The sequence below is a fragment of the Podarcis bocagei genome (assembly GCF_964188305.1).
Source record: "Podarcis bocagei genome assembly, chromosome: 1".
Taxonomy (NCBI): domain Eukaryota; kingdom Metazoa; phylum Chordata; class Lepidosauria; order Squamata; family Lacertidae; genus Podarcis; species Podarcis bocagei.
This window is the reverse complement of record NC_138125.1, coordinates 21,085,923-21,105,263: the sequence shown is the minus strand read 5'-3', so window position 1 is coordinate 21,105,263 and position 19,341 is coordinate 21,085,923. Positions and strand designations below refer to the sequence as shown.

Sequence of the window (19,341 nt, the reverse complement as noted above, 5' to 3'; positions counted from 1 at the left end):
TGGCATGGCCAAGGACAGGGATCATGGGAGTTGTAGTTCAGCAAACATATGGAGGGCAAAAGGTTGACCTCTTCTGATGTGAAGAAGATGTAGATGTACTACTGTTCTTCCTTCTCGAAGCATCTGAGCTCATCCATCTGCCAACATAGTTGTTGTTATCTGCTGGTTACCATTTTAAAAGTATACAATTTTTTAGGTAGACACCTAAAATTTTAAGTGTATGCCTAAAAATGTATTTGTTGATACTCTTTAGAAATTTATCTTTATTTATTTATTACATCTGTGAAGCATCTTGAGCACACATTTTAAATATGTAAAGGTGACCGATATACCCCCCAAAATAAATGAATGCAGTTAGAAGCAAAGAAGAATGGGAAGGAGGGCATTGGAAACAAGACGGAACAGAGCATGAAGATTTTCTTATAAATGTTGAAAAATGAAAAAAATGAAAATTAAATTACATTAAAATTTAAAATTTAAAAGCACATTTGCTGTGATTATGCAAATGAAGTGGGGTTTCTGTAGGAATGCCTTAAAGCAATCCTAACCATGTTTACTCAAAAGTAAGTTCAATGGGACTTAGTCCCAGTTTAGTGGAGTCAGGATTGCAGCTTTAGGGATTTTTGATTTTGAAAATCCCGAAAGACAAATCTAGAGCAGCATGTGTGTGTGTTTGTAACTTTTGTAGTTGGGTATTCATTGTGTGTTTATGCAGATTCTTGAGAATATCCATAAATAAATCCAATGTGGTAATGGAAAACTATCCTGCTGAGAAATATCAAAGAAAGGCCATTTATTATGTGAAATTGGTGCAGAATATTAATAGTGTTATTTGTGCCCAAACTTGGAAGATATGACATGAGCAGGTAATTGGTGCCTTTAATAAGGACACTGTAACTCTTCAATTGGAAGTAATCCCTCAAACTTATATAAAGAAGGGGGGAAATATTTGGGAAGGTGGGTGGGAAAGGTTCTCCAAAACAAATCAGAAAATGAAGGAAATTCAGTTGATCACTCTTGTACTATCAATAAAACATTTTATCCACCAGAGGGACAGCTTTTATTAAGGCACCGGGCTTTTTGGAGGAGAAGTAATTCTATAGCAGTACGTCCATGAAGATAAATTGCGCTATGAAGTCTCTACCTGTGTGACTGGTGAATGCTGCTCCATGTGAAATAGCAGAAGACAATTTAAATGATGGAGAGCATTGTTTTTCAGCCAGTTTAACTAGATATGAAATTATTAGAAGACAGTTTAATTGAATACATTGTTCTTGCCAGATACAACACCTGAAAATATAAGCTGGGTATGCAAGAATGCAAGCATAAATTTAACTGCTTTTGCACCAACCTTGGCCTGATCTCCTTGCTGATTCTGGAGATGGAGGTTGCAATCCTATGCACACTTATCTAGGATAAGTCCCATTGAACTCAGGGGGGCTTACTAGGGCTCTGACATTATACAGCATGCATTTGGGAATCCCAGGGCTTTTTGCATTGCAGGGAAAATCTAAACAGAGTTTGGTACCTATTCAAAAATCTAGGGGAACTGGGAAGGTGCATAACTCTCTGCACAAAGAGCCACTTCCCAGGAATAAAATGCCATGTTGCTGTGCATTTAATGACTCCACCTCCCAGGATAACCTTAGCATGTGCCGAGCAGCATAGATTCTATTGCTGCCTGGAACAAACCATCATCACTCTGGAGCTTGTGAATTAAACCATCACAGGGTAGGACCAATTGTATAGGCCAGGGGTAGGAACCTGTGACCTGACAGATATTGCTGGACTCCAACTCTCCCTCCCGTAAAATTAAACCCATGGGTGCCAACTCCAAGTTGACGGGCATTGCCATTCAAATGGTGTGCGCGCACGCCATGTCTTGTGATCAATTATGCAGGGTGGGGCTTGCCTAGGCCCCCCAATATTGATGCCCCTGATTTCACCTGAGACTTCTGGAATGTCATCAAGTCCCATCAAGTTCTTGGCGACAAGAACATTCTGTGGGCAGCTAGATTGTCTATTTTTAAAAGTTTAAAAGGAAGAAATACATTTCAGAAGAACAGATGCAGTGCTGAAGCCCTCAGATTGCCTTGTAGTTACCATATTTTTCGCTCTATAAGACGCACCAGATCATAAGACACACCTAGTTTTTGGAGGAGGAAAACAAGAAAAAAAATATTCTGAATCCCAGAAGCCAGAACAGCAAGAGGGATTGCTGCGCAGCGAAAGCAGCGATCCCTCTTGCTGTTCTGGCTTCTGGGATAGCTGAGCAGCCTGCATTCACTCCATAAGATGCACACACATTTCCCCTTACTTTTTAGGAGGGGAAAAGTGAGTCTTATAGAGCAAAAAATATGGTACTTTTTTAAAAAAGTTTGTATTTCCATGCAGCTGTCTTAAGGATTTCCCAAAAAAATCCACATGGAAATGGGATGAAACAACCTTAGCCCCACCCTAACTGGGATGGACCAGCTGTTAATGGGGGACACTCAACCCCAGCCTGTCTTCAGTTTCAACAAGCTAGCGTCCTGCCACTTCCAGTCAGTGCAGTACAATTTCTACTCACCAACTCATAACAAGGCAACTTGCCTATTACAAGTCTGTTACATAATTCTGCTATAGCACAAAAGCTGATTGTGAATTTAAATTATTTCTTTGCATTGATCTTCACTTCAGGCGTAGATGGAGAAAAATCTATAGAGCGTGCATTCTTTGAAAAAAGGAAACAAGCCAATTGCATTTTTAAAAATAAAATAATAATAATAATTTGTCAGGCATCCCGTTACATAATTATGAGAACAACCCAGAGAACGCTTTGCCAGTACGAACTCTGTTGAAACTCAAAGTGCAGACAGAGCAATCAAAAAGGAAGTGGAGTATCGCTTGCATCCAGTATTGGATTTAAGCCCAGCTCCTCAAACCAGAGCGCCAATATAGAATCATCCTGAGAGTCTTAGGGCTGCCATATTTCAAAAGGTTGTTGAGCTTCTTCTTTTTTTCAGTTTTGAGCTATTTTTGGGAAATCGCCAAAATATTGACTTCTGACATGGGTTGCCATACAGTATGTCTGGATTTTTTCCAGACATTTCTGCGTTTTCAACCTGGAGAATGCTCCCAAGTGCCATTTTCCGGCAATGTCGGGGAAATTCCGGATGTATGGCAACCCGAACAACCCCCTGCAGTGCAGGAATCTCAACTAAAGCATCCATGATATTTTTTAAAATCATAATTTTTATTGATTTTTCCATAGTTCATCTTAATTTCATACACATATTCACAACTTATGTTATTTGCTCAGAATGAGCTTTGACTTCCTTCCGTCTCTCTTTCTGACATCCCTATGACATTTAACATATCTATTGCATTCCCATAATCACTTCTTTATCATATATTAGCCTTAAGAAATCACATTCTTATTTGTAAATATTTAAAAATAAATCAGCATCTTAATTTCTCATTACAAAACATTTCACGTTAATGCTACAAACGTTTTCATATGGGTACAATTTTCTTTCATTACGTTTTCGAGCACAATTCAAAGTGCTGGTGTTGACCTTTAAAGCCCTAAACGGCCTCGGCCCAGTAGACCTGAAGGAGCGTCTCCATCCCCATCGTTCTGCCCAGACACTGAGGTCCAGCGCCGAGGGCCTTCTGGCGGTTCCCTCATTGCGAGAAGCAAAACTACAGGGAACCAGGCAGGGGCCTTCTCGGTAGTGGAGCCCGCCCTGTGGAACGCCCTCCCATCAGATGTCAAAGTGATAAACAACTACCTGACATTCAGAAGACATCTTAAGGCAGCCCTGTTCAGGGAAGTTTTTAATGTGTGATATTTTAGTGTATTTTTGGTTTCTATGGAAGCCGCCCAGAGTGGCTGGGGAAACCCAGCCAGATGGGCGGGGTACAAATAATAAATTATTATTATTATTATTATTATTATTATTATTATTATTATTATTATTATTATTATTATTTCAAATAATAAATAAATTTGCTCCAGTCCTTTTGGTATTTTTCTTCAGGTCGATTCCTAATCCAGAGGCTTGACAACCATATGTCAGGAGTGCTCTGATGGTGTTTCCTGCTTGGCAGGGGGTTGGACTCGATGGCCCTTGTGGTCTCTTCCAACTCTATGATTCTATGATTCTAATCCTCCCCGTCAACTTTGCCAACTCCACAAAAGCATCCATGATAGATGGCCATCCAAACTCTGCTTAAAAACCTCCAAGGAAGGAGAGTCCACCCCATGAAGCAGATTAGGCTGAAAGTGAGGGAGGGTGTAGCCCTAGGTCACCCAGTAAGTTTCATAGGCAAGTGGGGGATTTGAACCTTACTCCCCCAGGTCCTAGTCTGACACTCTAACCACTGTACTACACTGGTTCATGGTAAGACAATTTACTCACAGAGGAGACCCACTGAGTTCAATGGATTTACTCAGTAAATATGCTTAAGATTACAGTTGGGCAACCCAATCCTATGCATATTTGCTTCAAATTAAGACCCATTCAATTCATTGGGGACTACTCCCAAGTAGGTTTCCATTGGGCCACAGCCTTAATTAGTGGGGAAAACAGTGTAAGGGAAAACTACAATTGATGAGACTAAGAATTAAGACCACAACAACTTATTTTCAAAGCTATTTTGATTCTGGTGTGTTCACAGCCATAACTAAAGAAAAGAGCACTAAATATTATCTTTCATCCAAACAAAGAATGGCAGCTTCTGTTAATTAAATTATAATCAGTTTCACACTTTCCTTAGTATCTCATGAGAATAATCTATATTGAATTTTTTGTGAGATGCAAATTTACTTAAATGTAATCACTTAATTAATCAGTTAAAAGTCAGGTAATAGTGCAAGCCTGGAAATGTCTAATCAGAAGTAAGTTCTGTTTAGATTATTATTGTCAGGGGCAATGCAGCAATAAATCACACAGAGTACATGAAGTTAACTCTTTCTTAGAAGAAACAAGGTCTCCTCAGGAGTGTCAGGCCTAATGAGCACAGCAACTCTTCTGGGTAGGTCTTGCCCCTATGAGGCATTTGTGGAGACTGAAGGTCCCCATCTTCCCACAGCTGCCTAAGTCTCCTCCTTTCCCAGATTTTCCCCAAGCAATCTGAGACTATGCCAGTGTGCTTGCCTTTGCTCCTCCCACTTCATCCCTTTCCTGGTTCTGGGCAACCAGGGGAGGGGAGGGGTTTTTTTGCAGAAGGAGGAAGAGACACCCTTGCTTCTTCACCAGCCTAACTCATCTTTGCCTCTTGGCCTCCCTCCTCTCTTGCTTCAGCTTCTGTCTCTGATTCTGGACTTATCTCTGCCCCAGCCTCTTCCTGCTCACTAAACCTGGTTGCCTCTTCAGCTACCAACACTTCCTCCTTCCAGTCTTCTCCCTCTTCTCCCCCTGACCACTCATCATCATCTCCGGGCTCTGAACCTTCTTCCCTTGAGGGTTGGGATCTGTGTCCTTCAATGGCAATTAATATAGACCTCCTTAGCCCAATTAGATTTTAGTTTATGACTTGCTGTTTAGAATTAAACTCTTCCATATAACCAATAATCTGCAGCGAAACTAAACTAAATTTAGTTTAGCTAGTTTTTTGAATTTGCGCTTCCAGGTGCCTCAGGAAACTCAAAAGGAGAACAAGCCTCCAAATAAATCCTTTAAACTGCAAAGGGAAAACCTCCTTACATTTTAAATCAGTGGTGACAGCAGTGCAGGGCTTTGTTGGATGTCTGGAATAAGGAGAAGGATTTTGGTTGGCTCCAATCTTTGGAGCAAGCTTCTCCAGAGGCGGAGCTACCTGCTCTGGCACCCGGAGCGGTGTGGGGGCGGGGTTAGCCGCCCGCATGGCGAGTGTCCCTAGCCTTCTGCCTCCGGTGTGGTGAGTGTCAGGGGAGGGGCACTGCTAGCCTCCCGCCACCCTTGGTGAGCATCCGGGGTGGCGGGTGGCGATGTTGCCCCCCCCCAGGGATGGCACCTGGAGCAGACCGCACCCCCCCAACACCCCTTTTCCTCTGCCAGTGAGCCTCTCCAGTCCACATCCAACAGATCATACAGTGGTACCTTGGGTTACATATGCTTCAGGTTACATACGCTTCAGGTTACAGACTCCGCTAACCCAGAAATACTGTTTCAGGTTAAGAACTTTGCTTCAGGATAAGAACAGAAATCGTGCTCCGGCGGCACGGCGGCAGCAGGAGGCCCCATTAGCCAAAGTGGTGCTTCAGGTTAAGAACAGTTTCAGGTTAAGAACGGACCTCCGGAACGAATTGAGTACTTAACCCGAGGTACCACTGTACTTAGTTTGGAACACAGACATGCAGATTAGGTTGCACAGCTGCACACTTTTCCAGAACACAATTCCTTTCAACTTAAATTTATTTATTTAAATAATTTGTATCCCACTTTTTACTGTATGCCTCCAAGTGGCTAACACCCACCCACCATGCAGTATACAAAATTTAAAACATAGATGAAAGCAATAGATACATCAGAACAATGTTATGGTGAAAAGAGCGCCTGAAATAGAATTGTTTTAACCTGGCATATGACATTTAGGAGGGGCAGAGCCTATCTGACTTCTAATGGGAGAGAGTTCCATAGATTTGAACCCACTACAGTGAAGGCACAGCTTTTTGTTACTTGTGGGTATCGCCAATTGGTTTACCAGGTGACCTAAGATTAGGCTCTTAGGGGAAGAGAGAGATGCTTATTGCAAGGTAATGGCTTAATTTCGAGAGGAAAGGTAATAAACACAGATGTTCAGAACACTTGTAATTGCTTGTTTAATTTAGAATGGCAATTTCCCCATATGCAGAAGATGATACAAAGCCCTTTACACTTAAGTGTCATTCTGACACTCATTTGGAATAGAGGGAATCAGTGGCAGGAAGCAGAGCAGCCAGGAGGAGATGACTGCCCTTCTATGTGGCTGAATGAATTATGCTACGCTGGAGGAATTTACTCAATGGTGGCTGCATTTCTATGCTTGCTTGCTTTTTTCTTCTTCTTAATTATTGTGCCCCTACCTTGGCCTTCTCTCTCTCTCTCTCTCTCTCTCTCTCTCTCTCTCTCTCTCTCTCTCTCTCTCTCTCTGCCTCTTAAAGGAAAGTTCACATGTAATTCAAACACATTCATGATATTTCAGATTTTTGCATGAGAAGTTCTTCCAGGGACATGAAAGGCCTTGCTGAGCTAGACTAATTGGTACCGTTGTTGCCTCTACAATGCTGGTGAAAACTTTTAGTCTGTATTGTGGAACCGGAATTACTTACCAAATCCTAGCAGCTACTCACTCTGTTCTGCTCTAGCTTTTCCCAATGGGCTCTTCATTTGAGCATCAAATTGGGCACATCCCTTTTCCCTGTCTGAAGTATTAGAGGCACTCAGGGCTGGCCCAAGACATTTTGCTGTCTGAGGCAAAGGACAAGATGGCGCCCTCTAACCCTTCTATGAATCAAAGCTGATTGGACTGACAGATGTGAATTCCCTACCACCACACACACAAATCTTGTGGGTAGCAATGTGTTTTTCTTCACTTACATTAGGGGCAAACATTGTCACACTTCACTTGGGTGTTCTTAGTGTTGTTTTCGGAAGCCATATCTGAAGGCCAGTTCATATCAAGTGGATGTATGGATGATCCACTGCAGACCGAATTCCACAATCAAAATTCCATTATGACCCAAAACCCAATGTTTTTCAATGGAGTCCCTAGCAGAGGTGAAAGAGATGTACAGAAATCACATGGGCTGTATGTGTTGGAGGACTGGCCCATTTAAGCTGCTGGGGAGCTCAAATGTTCGCTTGGTCCCCCATGTCTCTGCATCTGCAGGCCAACGCAACAGCCTTTCCCTACCCATGCTTGTTGTCATACAGGAGTTGTTACTGTTGTTTCCATCTGTAGGAGCACATCAGGGTTCAGTTGTCTGCAGCTGAAATAATAATAATATTTTATTTACACCCTGACCATCTGGCTGGGTTTCCCCAGCCACTCTGGGCGGCTCTCAACAGAATAACTTCCCTAAACAGGGTTGCCTTCAGATGTCTTCTAAAAGTCAGATAGTTGTTTATTTCCTTGACATCTGGTGGGAGGGCGTTCCACAGGGCAGGCGCCACTACCAAAAAGGCCCTCTGCCTGGTTCCCTGTTACTTCACTTCTTGCGGTGAGGGAACCACCAGAAGGCCCTCAGAGGTGAACCTCAGTGTCTGGGCTGAAATGATGCTGTGTTTCTGCATATAGCTCCAAGGTTCTTTTCTGTCTTATTTTTTTTAGGACAAGTGTTGACCATCTAATGTTTCCTCCCCTTTCCTGCAGTTAATTCTGTTTTATAAATCCATGGAGTTGGGTTTTTATTTTTATTTTTTGCAAAAGTTTTCTGTTTGTCTTTTGTTTACTGAAGAATTGATCTCGTGCATCTTGCACTCCTGCTGTTGTAAGAGATTGATTGGGAAATGTGGGATCAGTCCGCTTGCATGTACGTGTGGGGTGATCAATACACTCTTTGCTGGTTCTGTGCAAAATGTTGTTCTCCATATCATGCTTCCAGTTCCATGGTGTGAAGGGTGTAAAATATATAAAACAAAAAACAAATAAAAAGAGAGCAGCATGTCTACACAGATCAAAAAGAGATGTTTTTATGCAATAGCAATGTCCCCTAAATCAGCAATGTCCCCTATGTTTTGCTGTAAATATGCATCCTCTAGCAAATTTCTCCTTTCATATTAAACACAGCCATGTCCATATATGAATACAACAGCCAGTCCTTTTCAGTGGGAAAGTTCTTGTGGGTTTTCAAGTCTTGTGATTATAAGTAGGATTGTCAACTCTGCAAGTAAGAAATGCTGGAGAGAGAGAAAACCTAAATACCGTATTTTTCGCTCTATAGGACGCACTTTTTCCCCTTCAAAAATGAAGGGGAAATGTGTGTGCGTCCTATGGAGTGAAGAAGCCATAGCCCCGTGACCCTCTCCCGGCTGGCAGGAGCCTCTTTAGCCGCACACCACATCTCCAGCCGGGAGAGGGTCGCGGGGGGCTTCTTTAGCTAAACAAGCCCCCCGCGACCCTCTCCCAGCTGGAGAGGTGACGTGCGACTATGGCAGAAGTCTCTTTAGCCACGCACCACCTCTCCAGCCGGAAGAGCGTGCGCGCGGCTAAAGCAGCCCCCCGCGCCCCTCTCCCAGCTGGAGAGGCGACGCGCGACTATGGCAGGAGCCTCTATAGCTGCGTGTCACCTCTCCAGCCTGGAGAGCGCGCGGGGGGCTATGGCAGGAACCTCTCCGCTGCGCGCCTTTCCCCGCTCCCCGACCTGCTCTTTGGGGCTGGTGGTGGGCTTCCCCCTGCCAGCCCCAAAGAGCAGGTCGAAAGGAACCTGAAGCCTGGAGAGCGAGAGGGGTCGGTGGGCACCGACCCCTTTCGCTCTCCGGGCTTCCAAGGTAGCCGCCTGAAGGCGACTGAACGCACCTTAAACGGCACCTTGTTTTAGAGGGGGAAAACAAGAGGGGGGAAATTCTCCCCCTCTCTGCGCAGCGCCTCCTGCCGCTTCGCTGAAGGGGTGCTGGGCAGAGAGGGGGAGAATTTTTTTCCTTGTTTTCCCCCCTCTAAAACAAGGTGCGTCCTATTGTCAGGGGCATCCTATAGAGCGAAAAATACGGTAAATTAAAGGGGTTGGTTTGCTGCAGTGTTTAATATGTAGTTATGGAAATAAAAAAATCAAATAAATCCCTCCTCATTTGAACTCCTCTTGAATAAGGTTTTTAAGACAAATTGTTCCGAATTCGTCATGGGTCCAGTGCTACCAGCTATCACTGGCTTTTTTCCGGCAAAATTAGTGCAGGGTTTTCTGAACTCCCTCTCAGAAGGTACATGGGATTCACAACACACATTGCAGCCACACAGATCTCCCCCTTCTTCTGTCCCTCTAGTTCTTTGAGGGTCTTCCCTTTGGGATGATATGGGATTGGGGAGGCCAAATCCCATCTCTTGCGGGGGCACAATTAGCGCCAGTGCTGTCCGTTAAGAGTTTGGGTGTAATTTTCGACACCTCCCTTTCTATTGGAGGTGCAGGTTGCAGCTACAGTGGTACCTCAGGTTAAGTACTTAATTCGTTCCGGAGGTCTATACTTAACCTGAAACTGTTCTTAACCTGAAGCACCACTTTATTTTTTATTTTTTATATGATATTTATTGAAAAGTTTTGAATTACAGAGAAAAAACAAAGCAGAAAAAGAAAAAAGAAAAAGCAAAGAAAAAAACAAACCACATCAAACAATACAAATTCAAAAAACAAAAATACACCGCAAACAGACAAAAATAAATCCATCATTCTCAAATTCTCAACTCTCATTACCTTCTTTCTTTGACCTCCTCCTCCTCCCTTTTTTTGTATCCTGGTTAATAATTATCACAGCAAATCCTTTCCATATTTCATAGTATTCTGTCATTACATTACCTTAATCTATTTTCATCTTATCTTATAGAAAACCTTAAAAACTTAAACCTTAAATCTTATTTTTACTGACTTCTCACAACCATAATATTCTTACCTAATTCTTTAAACATTTTTGCTAGAGCCAAGTAATTTCATTCCAACATTTTTCTAACATTCATCAATTTTATAAAACAATCCTGGTAATAAAAAGAGAAATAAAAACAATCCAATCTTCATCCAGCGTCCCTTCCTCCTGGTCCCGGGTTTTGTCAGTCCTTTTTATCCCATCCTGAAGCACCACTTTAGCTAATGGGGCCTCCTGCTGCTGCCGCGCCGCTGGAGCCCAATTTCTGTTCTCGTCCTGAAGCAAAGTTCTTAACCTTAAGCACTATTTCTGGGTTAGCGGAGTCTGTAACCTGAAGCGTATGTAACCTGAAGCGTATGTAACCCGAGGTACCACTGTATAACAAAGGCGACATTTTTTCATCTCCGCCAAGCTAAGCAGTTGGTCCCTTACCTTTCTCACCCTGCCCTAGCCACTGTGATCCATGCGACGGTCACCTCCAGGCTTGATTATTGTAACTCACTCTACGTAGGGCTGCCCTTGAGACTGACCCAGAAACTCCAGCGGGTGCAGAATCCCACGGCGAGACTCCTTACGGGGTCCTCACCACGGGATCACATTCACCCGGTGCTATACCAGCTGCACTGGCTCCCGGTGGAGTACAGGATCAGGTTTAAGGTGCTGGTTTAAACCTTTAAAGCCCTATACTGCCTAGGACCCTCGTACCTACGGGACCGCCTCTCCTAGTATGTCCCATGGAGGACCTTATGGTGTTCAAATAAAAACATCTTGGAGATCCCAGGCCACAGGGAGGTTAGACTGGCCTCGACCAGAGCCAGGGCTTTTTCAGCCGTGGCCCCAATCTGGTGGAACTCTCTGTCACAAGAGACTAGGGCCCTGCGGGACTTGACATCTTTCCGCAGGGCCTACAAGACAGAGCTCTTCCACCAGGCCTTTGGCCAAGGCACAGTCTCACCCCCTTTCTCCTTCTGTAATCTTCATAGAACTCCAACCCGATGGTTGCCATTAATTTGATTCTGAATTGATTCTAGAATGTATTTTAATTAATTGACTGAGCGATTTTATGCACACTGTGCTATTTTTATCTGTTGTTAGCTGCTCTGAGCCCTGCTTTGGCCGGGGAGGGCGGGATACAAATAAGATTGTTATTATTATTATTAGTATTAGTATTAATGCAATATATATGAATTTAAATGTATTCTGAACAGCAATGAGCTGCCTGGTACATTTATATATGGGAGAGGGACCTATCCAGATGGTTTCTGAGAACTATAGATGAGCTTCTAAGTACTTAAATAGCCAAAGAGGCAGAAGGAGATAGACTTCACACAAGCCAGATTTCAAGCAGCTTTTACAGGAAGTGACATCGAAGTAGGAGGGGCCTGGTATAACTTGGAGTCCATCCTTCGTACAAACATCTAGAAAAATGAGGCTTTGCTTAATGTGACTATTCAGCTAGGCTCAAGTAGCATATTGCTTGCTGTTGTAAAAACGTGTATTTGAGTCAGGAAACGTGTAGTTTGAGAAGGGATTTGGTAGATTAATTCTTATTGACAGTGGGGTCTTTTCACTGTAACAGATCTTGAAAAATTCCCAAAGTGTTTTATGGCAGCAATGTGCAGTAAATAAGCAGCTCCATGTTTAGATAGTTTCTCCTCTCCCTCCCTCCTCTCGCCCTCTCCCATCCCTCTTTAGACATTTCTACTAGGGATGGAAGCATTTGTCAATTTTGATTTTCTCAGTTTTTCAGTTTCAATCTTAAATTTGGTTCTCTACATTATTATTTTTTGCAGCAATTTGTGGATTCCCCCCCCCTTTTTTTCAATCCCCCGTTTTGCATGGGAAGGTCCACACAGGATCCTCCTTGTGTTTGCTGCTTCACATAATAAAGGATCCTGACAGAACAAGGGCCTTGATGACACAGGGGAGTCTGCTTGCATTAGAGACAATGGGAGTAGGATCCCTGCAGATCTTCCTTGTGCAATAGAGGGAAGGTTGGTGACCAAGGGGGAGTGCAACACGTGCGAGGGCACTGGGGGCAGAGCTTGCATGCCCCCCCATCACTGTCCATACTTTGAGGTTTCACATTTCAGGCAAACACAGCTACACGTTTCAGGTCAAGCGTCCGTTCTTGAATTCACATTCACACAAAACATTTAGTAGGAAGCAACTAATGAAACACATACCTGTATATAAACGAATTAAACTTTCCCCCACACAGATAATGTGCTGCCCCAGCAGCAGAGAACCTGAGCAGTTCAGGATGCACAGAGCTGGGTCCCCATGGTGCATATAAGCTACTTGGGTGATGATTTTTGCTCTGGACAGTTAAGTCCAGTCAAAGGCGACTATGGGGTTGCGGCGCTCATCTCGCTTTCAGGCCGAGGGAGCTGGTGTTTGTCCACAGACAGTTTTCCAGGTCATGTTGCCAGCATGACTAAACCACTTCTGGCACAACAGAACATCGTGACAGAAACCAGAGCGCACGGAAACGCCATTTACCTTCCCGCTGCAGCAGTACCTGTTTATCTACTTGCACTGGCATGCTTTTGAACTGCTAGGTTGGCAGAAGCTGGGACAGAGCAACAGCAGCTCACCCTGTCGTGGGGATTCGAACCGCCGACCTTCTGATTAGCAAGCCCAAGAGGCTCAGTGGTTTAGACCATAGCACCACCTGCGTCCCTCTGAGCTTGTAAGGACATAAGAACCTATGGGAACCTATGCCTATGGGAAACCTGCAAGTAGGGCATGGGCACCATAACACCCCCAGTTGTGATTCCCATCAATTAATATTCAGAGATATACTGCCTCCAACACTAGAGGTAGAACATACCCATCATGCCTAGTAACCATTGATAGCTTATCCTCCATGAATTTGCCCTTTTGAAGTACCTTTTGAAGTCCAAGTTGGTGGCCATTATTATTATTGTTGTTGTATTTCTATCCCACCTTTTTTTCTTGACACGGCACCAGCCCTTTTATTAAAAGCAGTCAGTTCCCAGAAGTCTGTTGCGAGAGGAAAGTCACCTGCCAGCAGAAGGACAACAAGGAGGGAGCCAACTAACTTTCCCAGGGAAGGAGGTCCAAAGTCTGGGAGCCACCACTGAGAAGGCCCTCTCCTGCATCCTTACAGTGCGCCTGTGAGGGTGGTGGGACTGAATAAGGGAATACAGTCTTTCAGGTGGCTTGGACCTAGGCCTTGCAGAGCTTTTTATGTCATAATCAGCACTTTTAATTGTGCCTGGAAACTGCCTGGGAGCTGTTGGAACAAGGGAGTTAGGACTGAATACCATACTTTAACTATGCACTTAGTGGAGAAGTACTTTCCTTTGTCGATCCAGGACATTTCAACATTCAGCTACATTGGATGGCACCATGGTTCTACAATTAAGAGAGAGGGAGGAAGACTTCTTCCTATCCACTCTCAAAACCATAATATTATACACCTTTACCATGTCTCTCATTACTTGTATTTGTCCCTAAACCGTCCTGTTGTGAACTGTCCTGAGATCTATGGGTATTGGGCAGTACAGTGGTACCTCAGGTTACAGACACTTCAGGTTACAGACTCCGCTAACCCAGAAATAATACCTTGGGTTAAGAGCTTTGCTTCAGGATGAGAACAGAAATCGTGCGGCAGTGGCACGGCAGCAGCGGGAGGCCCCATTAGCTAAAGTGGTACCTCAGGTTAAGAACAGTTTCAGGTTAAGAACGGACCTCCAGAATGAATTAAGTTCTTAACCCGAGGTACCACTGTATACAAATTTAATAAACAAATAAACAAACAGCCCCAAACACCATGACCTTCCATCACAGAGGACTTGTTCCATCTACTTTTCTGAATCTTTTCCATTTCTACGTTAACCCTTTTGAGGTGTGGCAGCCAGAACTGTACTTACCATTCCAATAATATGGTTGTGCTATAGATGCTCTAGAGCGGCGTTGTGATTTTGACAGCTTTATTTTCCATCCGTTTCATGGATATTTTGCCTGCCTCACCTTTGCCGCAAACTGGGGCCAGCATTTTCATCAAGCTATCTGCTGCCGCCACAGTATCCTTTTCTTGCTTCTCTCCTCCGTTGGCAACATTCGCAAGTGATGTGCTGCAAACTAGAAGGCGTCCTCAGCTTCAGATGTGAAGAATGTCCTGACAATGCACTTTGCCTAGCCTTTCAGAATTCCGGTCCTCTAGGATGCCTGTGCCCATGCTCAAGCAGAACACTAAATCTTGCTCTTTGATGAGCACCTTCAAAGGAATAAAGTAACTCTTGGAAGATGAAGGAGCCTTGAGCTCTTTCTTCTGACCTTTTGAGCAGCCTCCCTCCTCAGCTGCAGCCAAATATAACCATTGTGGAACTTTTTTGCCCTTGTATCCAAAACTCCAAGTGCATGGAAGCTGTATAAGCTACCCATTCATCAGGCCTGTAAGTAGGGATGGATCTGTTAGTTTGGGCACAGTCAGTTTCTAATGTTTCCTGTATTATATTCACTCCTTCACATTTCTGCAATGATTTGCATGCCTTTTTTAAAAAACAAACAAACAAACTCACGAATATTCGCTAGCGTTTTGGTGGAAATTTCTTCTCTACTGTTTTGACTAATCTACAGTTTTGCAAGCAATTTCCCTCAATAGAACATATTTTATAGGATTATTTTTTTAGCCACCCAGAGTGGCTGGGGAAACCCAGCCAGATGGGTGGGGTATGTATGTATGTATGTATGTATAAATAAATAAATAAATAAATAATTTCAGTAATATAGTCATTTTAATGCACAATTTCCCCAAGATGTTGTTGATGTTGTTGTTAATTTGTATATAGTGGTACCTCTGGATGTGAATGGGATCCAGAAGCGAATGCAACCTGCCTCCACACATCTGTGCATGCGCGGGTCACGATTTGCCGCTCCCACGTATGTGCATGATGTCATTTTGACTGTCTGCACATGCACGAGCAGTGATACCCATTATTTCCAGGTTGCTCCATTACTTCCAGGTCGCCACAGCGCGCAACCCAAAAATACTTATCCCAAAGCTACTTCAACCCGAGGTATGACTGCACTGCCTTCGTCTGAATCTCTCAGGGTGGTTCACAACAGAAAAATCCAAAATGAAAATCCAAAATGAAAATAAAATACACAATAAAGCAAAAACAAACAAAGTCAATAGCACCCCCCCCACACACAATATATGCACCTTTGTAAATACTTGTAGAATGGCATTGCAAAATTCAGAGAGGTGCAAATATTGAATGCTAGCTGTATTTTGAATCTTGTATTGTTTTAGAACTTGTGAATTAAGTAAGTTCACCTGGACATGCGAACAGAATGGACTTTCCTTATCTGTAGCTATAAGAATTAGTGTCTCTTATCTTGATTTTTGTTTGTCCAGAGACCAAAGCAGAACAGAAAAGAAGAGAATGTTCACAATGAGCAACAAAGGCTACATTGCTTTGCTTTTAAAAAAACCTAACGTGATGAAGCAAATGTGCATGTATCTGCCCAGTTCGCACCTAAAGCAGGGAAGAGGTGGGTCTACTCCAGGGGAGGCTGACAGACTACAACTTCCATCATTCCTGACCATTGGCCATGCCAGCCGGGGCTTATGGGAGTTGTAGTCCAACAGCATCTGGAGGACTCCATGTTGGCTACCCCATGTCTACTCTTTACATGAAAAAAGGTCTTCCTTAGCTGCTGATCACAGCAGAGAATATAAAAAGGGATGTCATCTGTACAACACACTTGTTCTGATGATTTAACAAAGGTAGTCTGGGCTTTCCAAACCCCAGCTCATTTGTGCTGGTGAGGTTTTTATCTCTCTGAAGTTGGAATCACATCAACAAACAAATATAGTGTGAAATGCCATCTTCGTGTAGTGAAGCATCTCCATCCCATTCCACATCAACGACAGCTACTAATGAAGGCAGAGAAAGGAAACTTGTTATATGATAGCACACCATGAGATGTTTATACTAGTCATTATGCTGGGAAGGTAGAAACCATGGCTGGGAAATAAATTCAGCTCAGCCTGCATTTAAAGTTTACCTAATCCACAACCATCGGTGAACCAAAACACTGCCATCATTTTGACATTCCCTCTTCTCCAAATTTTGCAGTGCAGTTTTCTAGCCAGGTAGTGTGTACAAAATGCATATACTAAAGTATGCATAGAAATGGATATATTGGTGAAAATAACAAAAAAAGGCATTATATTAGAGAAAAGCTTTGCGAAATGTGTATATTATGCAAAAATGTGTATATTGGAAGAAATTGACACTAAAATGATGGCAAACTTTCACGATGTGCAGATGTGGAGAACTGAACTTCAGACTGTGAAAATAATTCACTGAGAGAAACTTGAACTGGCAGATTCTCCCATCTCTAGAAGAAATTCCATACAAAGAAGCAGTTGAGGCATAAAAGAGGCAACGTCTAGATTTAGGTGATGGTCATTAGCCTCAGTGACCTGTGGAGATGGTAGTTCAGGAAGAAGCTAGAGATTAGCTATGCTTCCTTGCATTCTTTGTTAGTGGCATCGATACGTCGAAAGCAGGCATAGGCAAACTCCGCCCTCCAGGATGTTTTGGGACTACAACACCCATCATCCCTAGCTAACAGGACCAGTGGTCAGGGATGATGGAACTGTAGTCTCAAAACACCTGGAGGGCTGAGTTTGCCTATGCCTGGTCCAAAGTATCTTCGTCTACCAGAAGCTGCTGAGGGTTTCTTTTGCCTTCATAACATCAAAGTGGAAGGAAAGCAAAAGTCCCTGAAGGAATCCCTATTTTGACTGGGGTGAATGGCATTCAACCATGGCTATTGATGACTCTTAGGCACGATGGCTACACTCTGCCTCCATGTCAGAGGCAGCCATGCTTCCGAATACCAGTTGCTGGCACTGCAGGAGGAGAGAATGCTCTTCAGCATAGGTCCTGCTTGCTGGTTTGCCACAGCCATCTTGGTGGCCATTATAAAAACAGAATACTAGACTAGATGGGCCATTGACCTGATACTAGAAGGTTCTTCTTCTGTTCTTAGGGCTGCCAAAAAGAAAAAGAGGGCAAATGAGGTTTTAGAACAGGCATAGGCAAACTCGGTCCTCCAGATGTCTTGGGACTACAACTCCCATCATCCCTGACCACTGGTCCTGTTACAGTAGCTAGAAGCCCAGTTTCTTCACAGTTCTGCTCAGATACTCCTACAGGCAGTGCTATTTTTTTTAGAAAAAGAGGTGCCAGAACCCACCATGAACACCTCCCTCGCTCTCTTAGAACAACAACAACAACTTATTATTTATACCCCGTCCATCTAGATGGCAACGGCGCCCACCTGAGAGGTGCTGGAACTGACTTCCGGTGAGTTCCGGCTGAAAAAAGCTCTGCCTCCAGGTCTCCCTACATTTGATGACACTCTCCGTATGCACAAGAAGGAAGATGGTGTAATTACAGCCCAAGGGCAATTTTATGTGTCCCAATAGACGCTTCCACAAAGCAAAAGGAATATAAATTTTGGACCAGTGGAAGGAAAACTTCTGTTGCTAAATCCAATGGGCAAACACATATTTTTAGAGTGCTCTACTTCAGCTTGAATGTCAGCTCTGCTGCGATTTAGAGTCTGTTGGCCCTTGCTCTAGTTTTTATCTTAAAAGCAAAGTCAGGAGCATTAAACTTGTTTCTCTACTTTTCTGCTTTGTCTTTTAAAGCTAGCTGCTTTGCAAAAAAAATCTGGAGCTTTAACTCCGTAGGTCCTCTGCTGGTAGTTTTTCTTGTAATGAAGGACCAGATTGAACTCATGAGTCCCCTCAGCAGAAGCCCTGTACAAGGACCTTTGCTTGAACAACTAGGATTTCTCCCTGTTCTCCTCCCCTGTGTGCCACTTACACCCCCCACCCCAAAAAAATACATGGCTCAGGGGAGTCAGGAGAACTTTTAGAACAGTGTGTGGGGGAGGAGAGGGGGTATAATCCCATCTGGCAAGCCTAAATCCTTGCCTTGATGGAACGATAACCTTAGCATGATGCTGAATTCCTCCTGAAGGATGCACATACAGTCCTGTGCACACTCATTCTTGGGAGAAAGCTCCATTGAATGCAGTAGGACTAATGTCTGGATAAATCCAGATGGGAAAGGTCTGGGTGGCTGACATTTTGTGCAAGCTTACATGTAAGTCTTAGTTTGGAGTCTACAACTAACTTGGAGTCATAGCTTGTTCAGGTGTTACTGCAGGCCAGGGGTGAGGATTTTCAGGTCTGGAGGATAACTGCAACCTCCTGTCTCATAGCCCCTGGCACTCTCCCCAGACTATCTCCTTTTCTGGCCCTGCTCTGCACCTTTCTCAAGTGCTCTTACCTGACTTGGGCTGTGACAATGCCTCTTGCTCACATAGATGGTTGATTATGATGATGTGTCTTCAGCTTTTGCCTTGGCTGAAACATAGCCTGATGTATAATGGAAAGTGTTGCCTATGCTCTACCTCCACGTTCAGAAGCAGTAATGCATCTGAATATCAGTTGCTGGAAACCACAAGTGGGAAATGTGCTCCTGTTCTCAGGTCCTGCTTGCGGGCTTGCCACAGGCATCTGGTTGGCCACTGTGAGAACAGGATGTTGGACTAGATGGGCCATTGGCCCAATCCAGCAGGCTCTTCCTATGTTCTTCTGCCACGCCTGTTGCTCTGGTTCCACCCACTTTGGCCACTCACAGTGTGACTTGTGGCCTCTGGGAGGGTGCCCATAAAGGAATGCAGCCTTTGCAGCCTTGCCCACCACTACCCAGGTTTCTTGGAGAACAGCCATATACCATTTTTGCCCTCAGACAGCCCTAGAACT

At 43.8% G+C, this 19,341-nt stretch overlaps 1 protein-coding gene and 1 long non-coding RNA gene across 5 annotated transcripts in view; one reads left to right on the top strand and one right to left on the bottom strand.

Moving 5' to 3' along the window:
* The window catches only part of LOC308576066, a 300,866-nt gene extending 283,714 nt beyond the window's left edge, over positions 1-17,152 (bottom strand). The window contains exon 1 of the long non-coding RNA XR_014003046.1: positions 17,105-17,152. This is a non-coding gene — a long non-coding RNA (uncharacterized lncRNA). The remainder of the gene's footprint in view (positions 1-17,104) is intronic.
* Positions 1-19,341, top strand: part of TUNAR (transmembrane neural differentiation associated intracellular calcium regulator) — a 59,582-nt gene that overhangs the window by 19,037 nt on the left and 21,204 nt on the right. The gene's annotated exons all lie outside the window — the stretch shown is intronic.